Source organism: Tupaia chinensis, unplaced genomic scaffold, assembly GCF_000334495.1.
Source record: "Tupaia chinensis unplaced genomic scaffold, TupChi_1.0 Scaffold000002_1, whole genome shotgun sequence".
In the NCBI taxonomy this organism is placed as follows: Eukaryota; Metazoa; Chordata; class Mammalia; order Scandentia; family Tupaiidae; genus Tupaia; species Tupaia belangeri.
In genome coordinates this window covers 1,221,152-1,235,962 of record NW_006159428.1, presented here as the reverse complement: position 1 = coordinate 1,235,962, position 14,811 = coordinate 1,221,152, and the positions used below count along the sequence as shown (strand labels likewise).

Below are 14,811 nucleotides of genomic sequence, written 5' to 3'. Positions count from 1 at the left end.
GTAAAAATGATGAAAATTTTATCAAGGACTAGCCCTGTAGCATAGCGGCTGAGCCCTGTGCACGAAGCTAGATTTCACATGGCAGACAGTGGTTCACATCCAAGCCCTGGTGGCTTGAGAAATACACTGGACATGCATGCATGTGTATATCAAATTCTGACAGGAAGGAGAAATCGAGGAAGAAGGGCTACAGTATGACCAAGTCCCTTTGCGGGGCAGTGCTTTTTCTCTCTGGCAAACACACACATCACTGATAAACGTTTAAAGAAAATGACTTTTTTTTTAAATCTACGTTCATTTTATACTGACTTTATTCCTGTGCTGTAAGTTTTCTTCTGGGATATCTTTTTCTTCTGTGCGACTTCCTCTTCTGGCTTAGGAACAGTTTGCTCTTTTTCAGTGAGGATCATCTCGTTGTGGCAGGGGGGGGGGGGGGGGGGGGGAAATCCCCCCTGCGCTACTCGCCCATGAGCTCTGTATGTAGACGGCGCACCTTGGGTGCCTTGTTCACTTGACTACGCTCAATGACCAGAGAATCTACATCTAACCCCTTAGGTTCAACATTACTCTCTGCATTTTTAAGCATGTGCAGCAAAAATTCAGCACTCTTTTTGGGCCACCAACCTTGTGTCCAGCCCCACTGTCTGGCCTGGGCACATCTACAACTCCACCATTGTAAGGACAGAATGGCACACACAGCTTCTATAAAGTGACATCCTTCAGGCACTTGGTGGCTTTTCAGCTATGCATACCCTTGATGGCCTGGGCAGTTTCACCAGTGTTCTTAAAGTGAACACGAAGATTTGAACGTCTTGATTTGCACGACTTTGTGGGGTTCTCTGGGTCAAGTGAATAGTGAACCATTTTCGAAGATCACCTCAGGCCGCTTACAAGAAGAGGGAAAGCAAATGAGAAGTACTTTCTCGCTTTCTCCCTCCCTCCCTCTCTCTCTCATTCACTCTGTCTGGCAAACTCATATGCCCTATGACAAAACTTAAAAAGTTAAAATTATATCTTTTTTTTGAGAGATTTTCTGCTATAGGGTACATGTACTCACCCAGAAAGACCGAGAGAGACAGAGAGACAGAAAGTGAGAAATCACCCCGCAGGGACAATGATCACACTGCAATCCCTTCTCCATTCTCCTCTCCGGATTTTGGGTTTGCACGCACAAATGCCTGATGTAAGTTTTAAGCCACCAGGTCTGGAACTCAAACTATGGTCCACTATGTGGAAGTCCAGAGATGTAACCATTACTCCATCTTCTGGCCCCCAAATTAAAATATTTTTTAAAACTGCAAAAAAATTCTTATAAAATTACCTTCAGGCTATGTGTATAAAGTGTATGTGAAACATAAATAAATTTTCTGTTTAGACTTGTATCTCATCACCAAATTATCAAGTTATATATAGGCAAATGTTCTAAAATCTGAAAAAAATCAATCCCAAACCCAACCACTAGAGGCCAAATATTTTGGATATTTGGATAAGGGATACTCAACTTATACCACTAGTTCTATTGTTGCAACTCTTTAAACAGTCAAGTTTCCTCAAATTGAGTCAAGTTTTTCTTTGTTCACAATTCCATCTCATCTCTTATACTTCTGGAATTTTCTTCTTTCTGAGACATACATTCAAAAGTAAACTGAGAGTCATTTTGTAATAAAATCTCTCAATTTTTGTTAGTCTGAAGAAGTCTTCCATTTTACCCTCATGCTTGAAAGAAAAATTTTACTTGGTATACAATTCCTAATTTACAGTTTTAAAAAATATATATTTCTTTAATTTGCTATAGGGCACATGTGCTCACTGGAGAGAGAGAGAGACAGGCAGAGAGGGTGAAAATGAGAAAGCAAGAGAGATTAGGATGATAAAGCTAGAAGTGGAGGGGATAAAAATATCACAGTAAAAAAAATGAACTTGAAAGATGCAAAGGTAAAAGTAAATGTTTAGAGAAAAAATTAATGACAGCTGAAAGAACTGGAAAAAGTGACCAAGTGAATCAGAAATAAAGTGGAAAAGAACTGAAAAGAAAATTATAGATAGAATACACATGCAAATTATGTAAATCAGGAGTATAAATGGAGTTAACACAAAACAATAAAAGAAAAGATACTGAGTATATAAATTATTGAAATTTTCATTAAATAAATTAATCTATAAATGTGTATATGCATGCATGCATCTCTACATTGTGTATAGTGAATCATAAAAGACAAAAATATCAGCATTTCTAGTTTTCTTCAGTGCAATTGTTTGAATATTTGTTCACAACCCAATTCATATATTGAAATCCTAACCCTGAACGAACGTGATGCTATTAGAAGGCAGAGCCTTTGGGAGATTAGGTTGTAAAGGTGGATCCCTCATGAATGGGTTAGTGCTCTTAAGAAAAGAGACCTTGTGTCTCTGTTTCATTGAGCAAGACAAAAGTTGGAAGTCTGCAACCTGGAAGACAAAGCAATCACCCTGGCACCCTGATCTCAGAGTTCTACTCTCCAGAACTGTGGAAAGTGGATTTCTGTTGTCCAGAAGCTGTTCAGTTTATGGTACTTTGTTATAGCAGTCTAAAGAAAGGCATAAGTAGAAAATCTTCACTCAGGCACAAACATAAACTCTCTACTGTTTCAAGCATGATAGAATAGTTTTGTTGGCATCACTATCACTTTATAGATATGCACCATTACAGTATCTGGATTCTTCTCTCAAGAGTGAGATGCATCTGGGAACCAGCAGTGAGCGTAATGGCTATGTCGCTGGACTCCCACGTAGTCGACCGCGGTTAGCGTCCCGGACCCGGTGGCTTAGAACTCACGCCGGGCGCATGTGCATGCATACCCAAGATCCCGAGAGAAGAATGGAGGAGAAGGGATTGCGGCATGACCATCCCCCCTGGGGGGTGATTTCTCGCTCTCTGTCTGTCTCTGTCTGTCTGGCGAGCGCACGTGCCCTGTAGCGAAAACCTCAAAAAAAAAAAAAAAAAAAAAAGAGTGAGATGCATCTACACTGTTCCATATGGTGGCATAGCATTGATTCTGATCACTATAGAAAGTATAGCATTTTGCAACTACAGGATAATTAATATTTCAACTTTTCATAATTTTTTTCTTTTCTTTTTTCTTTTTGCTATGGGGCATGTGTGCTTGCTGGAAAGAGAGAAAGAGTAAAAACACCCCACCAGGGCTGGCCATGCCACAATGCTGCCTTCTCCATTCTCCTCACAGGAGTTTGGGCATGCACGCGTGGGTGGTATGTTTTTCAAGCTTCCAGGTCCAAGACTGGAACCGCAGAGTGGGCCAAGTGGGATCCAGCTGCCTCAACCACCACATAACCTGGTTGGCCCACAGAGGTGTAGCCTATTACAAATTTCTTTTCTTGAACATTTCAGCACATGCCATTTGTAAAATATTTAACATCTCTGTTCAATATTTTGCTGGGAAAGAAATTACTAGGTCATTGTGTATGCGTATGTTCACTGTTAGCGGACACTGGTAGTTTTCCAAACATGTGTACTATTTTACACATTCATTACTACAGAAAACTTTGTTCATCTTTTCAGACAAATATTTGGATTTTTCACTTTTTTCATTTAGCCATATTGTTCAACAGTAGGACATAAAATCATGTTTAAATATTCACTTCTGTGAAGAGTAAGAGAGGTGAACATTTTTTTTTCCTTTTGGATATCCAGTCTTTTTTTTTTTTTTTTTTCTTTTTTTTTGGAGAGATTTTCACTGTAGGGCGCGTGCACTCGCCAGACAGACAGAGAGAGACAGAGACAGAAAGCGAGAAATCACCCCCCAGAGGGGATGGTCATGCCGCAATCCCTTCTCCTCCATTCTCCTCTCGGGATCTTGGGCACGCACGCACACGCGTCCGGCGTGAGTTTTAAGCCACCGGGTCCGGGACACGAACCGCGGTCGACTACGTGGGAGTCCAGCGACATAGCCATTACGCTAACTGCTGGTTCCCGATATCCAGTCTTTTGAAACATCTGTCCAAGTCTTTCATTTGTTTTCTATTGCATGTCTTTTTGTGATTCATTTGTAGGATGACTGTAATGTCCATGGTGGACACGTTTTGGAAATAATTTCTCTCGTCCTGTGAGTTATTTTTATTCTACTAATGATGTCTTATTATAACCAAAAATTTCTTTTTTTAATATTTATTTGACTTTCGATTTATTATTATTTTTAATCTGACCAGAGAGGAAAAACACAGGGAAAGAGTGCATATCCTCACCAGAGAGAGACAGAGAGAGAGAAAGAAAGTAAAAAAGCAAGCGGCCAGGTCCAGCACTCAAACCATAGTTGGCCATGTGGCAGTCTAGCACCTCAACCACCTGCTGGACCTGTAACCAAAAATTTCTAAGTTTAGTATCATTCGGTTTATATTTTTATGAGGAAGGCTTTTTGAATCCAGTTTAAGAAATGTTTGTCTATTCCAAGGTTGAAATGTTTATTTCAAAATATACTTTTAATCTTTAACATTTAGATCTGCAGCCCCTCTGAATGAACATGTTGTGTGTATATATGAGAGGTAGTATTCTTGGGATATATCCATTTTCCACCTGGACATCAAATTGTCCCAGCACCACACATTACAGAGAAACCTTTACCTACCATTGTTGCTATCATAAATTAGGTAATTCTATGTATAGATTTGATTCTGGATTCTGTTATTTTACATGTTTTGGCTTGTTTTTCTCAAGCCAATACTATCCTGCATTAATTTCAGTAGTTTTATATGAGTCCTGAATATAAAGGCTTGATATAAGTCTTTTATTTCTGGTCTTCAAATTTACTTTGATATCACTAATCTTTTGCATTTTTAGAATTAGCTTTTTGCTTTCTGTCATTAAAAATACTCACATTTGGGAAGAAATTAAATCATAACAATCTTTGGTCTTCCAATCCACAAACAAGGCATATTCTTCAATTTAGTTAGGTCTTCAATTTCCCTTCATAATGTGTTATAGTTTTTAATGTAAAGGATTTTTTCATCTTTTGTTATACTCGCTTTTTAAATAATTATTTGTGTATTCGTCATAATAATCATTACTACTTTAATTGAACAGAGAGTGTCAGAGAGGGAAATTGAGAAAACAAGCTGCCAGGTCGGGGACTCGAAATCTGTTCAGCCATGGAGGTCTAGTGCCTTAACCACCACACTACCTGCTGGCCACCATGATACTTAATTTTACATGACCTAAGGCATTGTCTACACTCCTGAAGTTCTATTATCTAACAGAGATTAACACTTAAATTCATATTTCAGACTCTGTTTTCTTTTTATTTATTTACAATTTTCCTAGAAGGCACATGTGCATTACAGAGAGAAAAAGACAGAGAGAGCAAAAGTGAGAAAGTGTGCCCCACCTTGTAGGGCATGGTCACACTGTAACCCCTACTCCTCCATCTCTCCCTCCTCTCAGGATTTTGGCAAGTACGCACAGACGTACAACATTTTCTTCAAGCCACTTGGTTCAGAATGCAAACTGGATAAAGTGGAATCTTGAGCCATGTGAGATCCAGCTTAATGAATCTCCCATGCCACTGACTGGCCCAAGGTTCTGTTTCTAGGGAACTTTGAGGAAGATATTGCTCAAGTTACCCAAATCAGCTCTTTAAATTGGAGATACTCAATGAGTAACTGTTAACAGCGTTTATGAATCATTCAGCTGATATACAATACACTCATCCTCGGAGTTCCGTGTATTCAAATGACATATAAAATTCTGGAAGGTCAGTCTTCTATCACTCACAGTTCCTAAAGTGGAGATGGTCAATAACGTCATTGAATTGTTAAATTCAAATGCAGACCAAGTGAGGAGAACATGGAGACAAAACTAAGTAACTGCCTTTTAAAGTTGCTGATGCTTGGGCTCTTAAAGTAACATGTTTCCAGAAAGCTTTAAGTGTCCCACATCCTCAGAGCTGTTTTTTCATAATTATTTTCCCATTCAAATACCTCTTCAGATTCTCCAAGTTCTTTAAAAGTTGAAGGGCTGCTCTGCAGTCATCATCTCCAAAACCAGCCTTCAGGGCCTTTGAAAGTTCAAGGAAAGTTTGAAAATTTTACTTCGGGGGAGGGGCAGGAGGTAGTAATGACATAGGGTGCCCCAGGAGTGTTGCAGGGTCCAAAAGAGCTAAGGGTTACGGTCCTCCACTTACGGAGCCCTTTCTCTTACTGACTGTATGTGAGGACCTTATAGTTATCCCTGTTTCTGTAAAGGAGGTGGAGGTAGCATCAGAAGTTTCTATCTATTGGGCCCAGCTCCAGTAAAAATTAACTAATTAATTAATTAAGATGATGAAGAAGAAAGAAACTAAATTGAGGAACTTGAAAAATATCAATAAAAGGGAAAGCTTTTTTATTTATTTTTATTTTTTTCAAAAGCCTGGCTAGGGAACAAGCAGTTAGCGTAATGGCTATGTCGCTGGACTCCCACGTAGTCGACTGAGGTTCTCGTCCCAGACCTGGTGGCTTAAAACTCATGCCAGGCGCATGTGCGTGCGTGCCCAAGATCCCGAGAGGAGAATGGAGGAGAGGGGATTGCGGCGTGACCATCCCCCCCGGGGGGTGATTTCTTACTTTCTGTCTCTATGTCTCTCTCTGTCTGTCTGGCGAGCACACATGCCTATAGCAAAAACCTCTCCAAAAAAAAAAAAAAAAAAAAAAAAAAAAAAACCCGGCGTACAAATACCAGACTTTACATGGTCAGAAAGAGTTACGTCTCTACTCTAAAGGGCTATTGATAATGTTCCACTCCTTTCCCCACGTTATCCCAGTCCAGTCCTACTGCTATAACAAAATATCTTACACTGGGCAACTTAAGGACAATGGAAATTTAGTTTTCATAATTCTGGAGGCTAAGAAGTCCAATTCAACATGTTGGTAAATTTGGCATCTAGTGAAGACTCTGTCTCCAGGATGGTGCCTTGTTGCCACATTCTCTTATGGCAGAAGAGACTAAGATGCTTCCTTCACACACACTCTCTCACTCTCTCTTTGAGAGGATAGCAAAGCAGAGATTTTATTGAAGAACAGGAAAGGAAAAAACCCCTTCACTCTCTTTTATGGACCACTAATCACATTCATGAGAGCAGAGTGTCCATAACTTAGCCACTTCTCAAAATATTATCACATCAGGTATTAAATTCCAACATATGAACATGTACGGGGGGCCTAGACATTGAAATCATAGCACTGACCTTTAGAATACAAAGCCGGCTTCACCTCCCAGCTACCTATCCTATCTTAGAACAGATAAAGACGACAAAGTCTGGCCTAATAAGTCACAAAACATATGAAAGGCAAAGGCATGTATACAATTTTATCACCATTACTTTCAAGGCGAAATTATGCTTGTTTTTTTTCCTTTGCTATATTACATAAGATTTTAAATGCTCCCAACACAAAGTAATGACAAATGTTTGAAGAGAGAGATATGCCAATCACCCTGATTTGATATAACTTATTGTATTTATGGACAGAAAAACCACATTGTACACAATAAGCATATACGATTATTGTGTCAATTAAAAATTAAACTTTTTTGTTGTTTTTGGGATAATTATGTTTTATTTATCTGATGAAAGAAAGTGCATCCAAGATGTATAAAGAACTTCTACAGCAGGTGATATGGTGCACTGGACAGTGGATGCTCACGTGGCCTATCACAGTGGGAGTCCTAGACCAAGTAGTCAAATTCACACCAGGCACATGTGTGTGCATACCCAAAAGCCCAGGAGAACAGAGGAGAAGGGATTGCAATGTTGCCATTCCTTCTTGGGGGTAATTTCTTGCTTTCCCTTTCTCTGTTGTCTTTCTCTGCCAAGCACTCGTACCTTCTGACAAAAACAAAACAAAATAAAACAAAAACACCCCAATTAGGGAACCAGCAGTTAGCATAATGGCTATGTCGCTGCACTCCCACGTAGTCAACAGTGGTTTGCGTCCTGGACCCGGTGGCTTAAAACTCACGCCGGGCTCGTGTGCGTGCGTGCCCAAGATCCTGAGAGGAGAATGGAGGAGAAGGGATTGCGGCGTGACCATCCCCCCTGGGGGGGATTCTCGCTTTCTGTCTCTATGTTTCTCTCTGTCTGGCGAGCACACGCACCCTATAGCGGAAAAAAAAAAAATTCTCCAAAAAAAAAAACCAAAACACCCCAATTATAGTGATCAGGGAGATGCAAATTAAAAACAAATCAAGATAGCATTACACACTCACTGAAATGGTTAACATGCAAAACTCTGATGATAGAAGCTACCAGAACTCTCATATATTTGTTGTATTCACACACTGATACATGTTAAAACTGGGTAGGTAGGGTAGTTTTCCTTACAAAGGGACTGTGGATGTGAAAGACCAATATTAATCAGTCTACTTTATACCTCACTTGTAAAATAAAGACTACGTGTGTTCCATCAGCTACACTGGCAAACTATGAAGCAAGACTGTTCAGAGACTTAAATGATTCCATGTCATCAATTAATAAGCCCTATCAATTCTACTTCTAGGTATCCCATGTTCTCTCCAGTGTCATATAATTGTCCATAAACACTTATAGTAGATCAGTAATCTTTTATTACATTTATTTTTATTACATTTAGTTACTATACATCTTTTCAGCACACAAATGAATTTCCCTAACATGTATACACTATATATAAGTGCAGTCAAAGATATTACCATACACATTATCAACAGATAATTTTCCACTCTTCTGCCCACTGCATGTTTTGCTTTATTTTCCCTTGATTTCCCTTCCTTCTGCCCCCCACCCCAGTTGTCCATGGTCCTTCCACACTGTCTCTAGTATCCACAGCTCTCTATGTATTTATATCTTCAAATCTTCCAGTTTCTGCCAAAGAGTGTAGACATTTGGTATATTTTTTAAAATAATTCTTTTATTTCATTTATCATCATCATCATTATTTGTTTAATTTTACCTGAGTGACAGAGAGAAAAGGAAAGTAGGAAAGGAATCATCCAGGTCTGAGACTCGAACCATGGTCAGCCAGGTGGGAGTCCACTGCCTTAACCACCACACCACCTGCTGGCCCCGACATTTGGCATGTAGTAAGTGGAGTCATAAAATGCCTCCCTTTCATAGTCTGGCTTGCTTCACTTAGTATTAAATCTTCCATACTCGTTCACTTTCTATTAAATGGCAGGGTCTCATTGGTCTTTCGTATTTCTGTTATTTCTGTTATAATACTGCCTATTTCATTGTTGATTTATCTGGTCTCTATTCCTAATTAGTGTAATTAACAATGTGTCAATTTTATTTATGTTCTTGAAAAAACAGGTTTTGGTTTCATTTATTTTCTGTATAGTTTATTTATTCTCTATTTCATTTATTTTTTGGTTGAATTTTTATTTCTTTTCTCCTGGTAGTTTTGGGGCATTTTTTGTTGTTTTTCTAGTTCTCTGAGATGTGTTGGTAGGTTTCCTATTTCTCACCTTTCGATATTTTTCTTGTAAGCACTAATTGCTATTTTGTTAGCAATCCTCTTGATTTTTTTCTCTTATTTCTCTTTGTCTCTCTTTACTTTTCCTGATATAGTACTTCTTTCGATACTTCTAGAAGAGATGGTCTAGTGTTGATGAAATCTTTCAGTTTTTGTTTATCTGAGAATGATTTTATTTGTTCATCCTATTTAAAGAATAGGCTTGCTGGGTATAGTACTCTTGATTGAAATAGTGTTTCTTTTAGCATTTTGAATATGTCTTTTCATTCTTTGCATTGTTTCAGCCAAGAGATTTGATGTTAGCCTAATAAGATCTAAATATCTTGCCATTTTTAGAATCTTGCTTTGTCTGTGATTTTGACCTATCTGGCTGTGATGTGCAGTGGAGAGGCTCTTCTTATGTTTTTGTTTTGTTTTGTTTTGTTTGTTTCTTTTTTCAGAGGTTTTTGCTATGGGGGACATGTGTTTGCCAAAAAGACAGCGATAAAGAGACAGAAAGCAAGAAATCACTCCCCCAGGGGAGATGGCCATGCCACAATCCCTTCTCCTCCATTCTCCTCTTGGGATCTTGGGCACGCACGCACACGTGCCCAGTGTGAGTTTAAGCCACTGGGTCTAGGACTCCAGCCACAGTAGACTACATGGGAGTCCAGTGACATAGCCATTACGCTAACTGCTGGTCCCTTCTTACCTTGATTCTATTTGATGTCCTTTGTATTACTTGGGTCTAGATTTCCAAATGTTCCCTAGGTTTGGAAAGTTTTCTGCAAGTATTTCATGGAATAGATTTTCTAAGCCTTTTCAGATTCTTCAACGTCTGGAATACCTATTTTTCAGACACTTGGTGACTTAATAGTGTCTAGTATTTACCATATGTTGTCCTAGTTTTTTTAAGTTATGTTTTCATTCTTTTTGATGGTTTTGTATAAGTCAGTGGCTTTGTCTTCCCAACCAGAGAGTCTATCTTGTGCGTGGTTTGATCTACTATTAATACTTTCAAGGGAGGGTTTGATTTTCTGTATTATAGTCTACATCTCTAGAAGCTCTGTTTGATTCTTTTTGTGGTGTGTATCTTTTTATAAAGTCTCTCCTTCAGGTCATGGAATGATTTCCTCATCTCCTGAAGTTGGCTGTCTGATTTTTTCTTGCATTTCATTCAGCTTTGTCACTATGAATATTCTAAATTCTTTTTCTGACTTTTTGTGTGTTCTTTTCTGCTCTCTGCGGTGAGGAGAAATTGTTCTTTTTCCATGAGTGAGAGATGCTTCCTTCCTATGGAGCTGTTCTGCCTATGGGGTAGCCCTTCTGTCTTTCTTTCTGGGTATCAGTTCTCCCCTTCCTCTCAGAGAAAAGAATGAACCTTCCCACATCTCCCCTCATGTGACTGGCTCACCTATGGATTATTCCTCTCTCTACACTTTTCTTAATATGCTTCCTTTCACTGTCCTTCAAATAATTAATTAAAAATAAAAATAATTAAATTTTTGCAACTGCTTTATACCTAGGTTTAATTCTTTGGACAGAACAAAAACTTTCCCTATCATCTATCTTTGAAACACACATTTAAAATCACAAAGCTTTTGTTTGTGTTATTAGGTCTCTAAAAATGAAGGACTAGAAATTTAGTACCAAACGCAAAACAAATAAAATTTTCTTTCTGCTGTATTTCATGTAAAATTTATCTCATCATCAATACTAAGATATTTACTCCCATTCACAGATGGTATTGTGATTATAGGTTTACATAACAGTCAGTACATAATTTTCCACTGTAAGTTTACTGTAAGAGAAATTTCTCTGTGTGTAAAAAGTTAAAAATATTATCTGATCTCAAATACAAAGGATTACAGACTAATCTTACTTTACAAGAATGTCATAATACTTTTTGTAAAAAAAAGAAAAATGCTTTCTTAGGAAAGGAATCATCCAGGTCTGAGACTCGAACCATGGTCAGCCAGGTGGGAGTCCACTGCCTTAACCACCACACCACCTGCTGGCCCCGACATTTGGCATGTAGTAAGTGGAGTCATAAAATGCCTCCCTTTCATAGTCTGGCTTGCTTCACTTAGTATTAAATCTTCCATACTCGTTCACTTTCTATTAAATGGCAGGGTCTCATTGGTCTTTCGTATTTCTGTTATTTCTGTTATAATACTGCCTATTTCATTGTTGATTTATCTGGTCTCTATTCCTAATTAGTGTAATTAACAATGTGTCAATTTTATTTATGTTCTTGAAAAAACAGGTTTTGGTTTCATTTATTTTCTGTATAGTTTATTTATTCTCTATTTCATTTATTTTTTGGTTGAATTTTTATTTCTTTTCTCCTGGTAGTTTTGGGGCATTTTTTGTTGTTTTTCTAGTTCTCTGAGATGTGTTGGTAGGTTTCCTATTTCTCACCTTTCGATATTTTTCTTGTAAGCACTAATTGCTATTTTGTTAGCAATCCTCTTGATTTTTTTCTCTTATTTCTCTTTGTCTCTCTTTACTTTTCCTGATATAGTACTTCTTTCGATACTTCTAGAAGAGATGGTCTAGTGTTGATGAAATCTTTCAGTTTTTGTTTATCTGAGAATGATTTTATTTGTTCATCCTATTTAAAGAATAGGCTTGCTGGGTATAGTACTCTTGATTGAAATAGTGTTTCTTTTAGCATTTTGAATATGTCTTTTCATTCTTTGCATTGTTTCAGCCAAGAGATTTGATGTTAGCCTAATAAGATCTAAATATCTTGCCATTTTTAGAATCTTGCTTTGTCTGTGATTTTGACCTATCTGGCTGTGATGTGCAGTGGAGAGGCTCTTCTTATGTTTTTGTTTTGTTTTGTTTTGTTTGTTTCTTTTTTCAGAGGTTTTTGCTATGGGGGACATGTGTTTGCCAAAAAGACAGCGATAAAGAGACAGAAAGCAAGAAATCACTCCCCCAGGGGAGATGGCCATGCCACAATCCCTTCTCCTCCATTCTCCTCTTGGGATCTTGGGCACGCACGCACACGTGCCCAGTGTGAGTTTAAGCCACTGGGGCTAGGACTCCAACCACAGTAGACTACATGGGAGTCCAGTGACATAGCCATTACGCTAACTGCTGGTCCCTTCTTACCTTGATTCTATTTGATGTCCTTTGTATTACTTGGGTCTAGATTTCCAAATGTTCCCTAGGTTTGGAAAGTTTTCTGCAAGTATTTCATGGAATAGATTTTCTAAGCCTTTTCAGATTCTTCAACGTCTGGAATACCTATTTTTCAGACACTTGGTGACTTAATAGTGTCTAGTATTTACCATATGTTGTCCTAGTTTTTTTAAGTTATGTTTTCATTCTTTTTGATGGTTTTGTATAAGTCAGTGGCTTTGTCTTCCCAACCAGAGAGTCTATCTTGTGCGTGGTTTGATCTACTATTAATACTTTCAAGGGAGGGTTTGATTTTCTGTATTATAGTCTACATCTCTAGAAGCTCTGTTTGATTCTTTTTGTGGTGTGTATCTTTTTATAAAGTCTCTCCTTCAGGTCATGGAATGATTTCCTCATCTCCTGAAGTTGGCTGTCTGATTTTTTCTTGCATTTCATTCAGCTTTGTCACTATGAATATTCTAAATTCTTTTTCTGACTTTTTGTGTGTTCTTTTCTGCTCTCTGCGGTGAGGAGAAATTGTTCTTTTTCCATGAGTGAGAGATGCTTCCTTCCTATGGAGCTGTTCTGCCTATGGGGTAGCCCTTCTGTCTTTCTTTCTGGGTATCAGTTCTCCCCTTCCTCTCAGAGAAAAGAATGAACCTTCCCACATCTCCCCTCATGTGACTGGCTCACCTATGGATTATTCCTCTCTCTACACTTTTCTTAATATGCTTCCTTTCACTGTCCTTCAAATAATTAATTAAAAATAAAAATAATTAAATTTTTGCAACTGCTTTATACCTAGGTTTAATTCTTTGGACAGAACAAAAACTTTCCCTATCATCTATCTTTGAAACACACATTTAAAATCACAAAGCTTTTGTTTGTGTTATTAGGTCTCTAAAAATGAAGGACTAGAAATTTAGTACCAAACGCAAAACAAATAAAATTTTCTTTCTGCTGTATTTCATGTAAAATTTATCTCATCATCAATACTAAGATATTTACTCCCATTCACAGATGGTATTGTGATTATAGGTTTACATAACAGTCAGTACATAATTTTCCACTGTAAGTTTACTGTAAGAGAAATTTCTCTGTGTGTAAAAAGTTAAAAATATTATCTGATCTCAAATACAAAGGATTAAAGACTAATCTTACTTTACAAGAATGTCATAATACTTTTTGTAAAAAAAAGAAAAATGCTTTCTTAAAAGGAAAATTGAATTGATAACTTTAAGATTTTTCCTTACAATTAGGTGAATAATTACATCTCTAAGGTATTTAAATAATAATATACATAATATTTGTTTTACTGAAATTCAGTGTATGTTTTTGATTAAGTGTTAGTACAACATGTATTTTTCTAATAGATATTGTTATGTTATTCTTCCAGAGTGGAATACTAAATTTATGGGGAAAAGATGAAGTTTTGATGCACTTCTACATAAGAAGCAAATATTAGTACCAAACAATTACTCCAAAATCTAAATTTTTTGTATACAATATGTCTTGCATTTAGATAAAATGAATACACATTTTCTATTTTTTTTAATCTATACATTTCAAGCTGAATTATAGCTTACCAGATTAGAGGCTGGAGTAGTGATTAAAACATATAACTAACAGGGAAGGACTATAATTAATGGTCATAACTAAAAGATCTTCTGCATCAACAGTCAATAATAGATTCATAAATTTATTGCCAGCACTTCATACCCTCAGGAAGTACTCTCAGATAAACAAAACCTGAAAGAATTTACCAGCACTAGACAAGAAGTTCTCAAGGGTGTGCTATATCAGGAAAATTAAATACAAACACACGGAAAGAAGAGTTCAAAAACTAAGAAAGCGGCCAACTTAATCATAGGGACAAGTCTGGAGTTGAATATTATATCCCAGAATTTAATAGAAAAAATGGAACCAGAACAGAAGATAAAGTACATGAGACTGATAGGTTCATGCACGTACCATTTGAACAGAATCCTAACCTGTTTCCTGGCTTTAAGAAAAGTTCCTTTGCATTTCTATAATTTAAGTTAAAACTGGTTTTCTTAATAGTACCATATGAACTTACCATTGAAAGTAGTTAGATTATTTAAGAAATTGTGTGATCAATACAATGTGGGTGGAAAAGGAATTAGAAGACAATTGTAGACACCAGAGACAGTGGGAGAAGAGGGTGGGAAAGGACAGAGGGTCAGAAAGAGGGGTAGAAAATTTTGG

At 37.4% G+C, this 14,811-nt stretch overlaps 1 pseudogene; it reads right to left on the bottom strand.

Moving 5' to 3' along the window:
• Positions 1-299: 299 nt before the first annotated feature.
• LOC102501154 (60S ribosomal protein L17 pseudogene) lies at positions 300-880 on the bottom strand (annotated as a pseudogene).
• Positions 881-14,811: the final 13,931 nt, after the last annotated feature.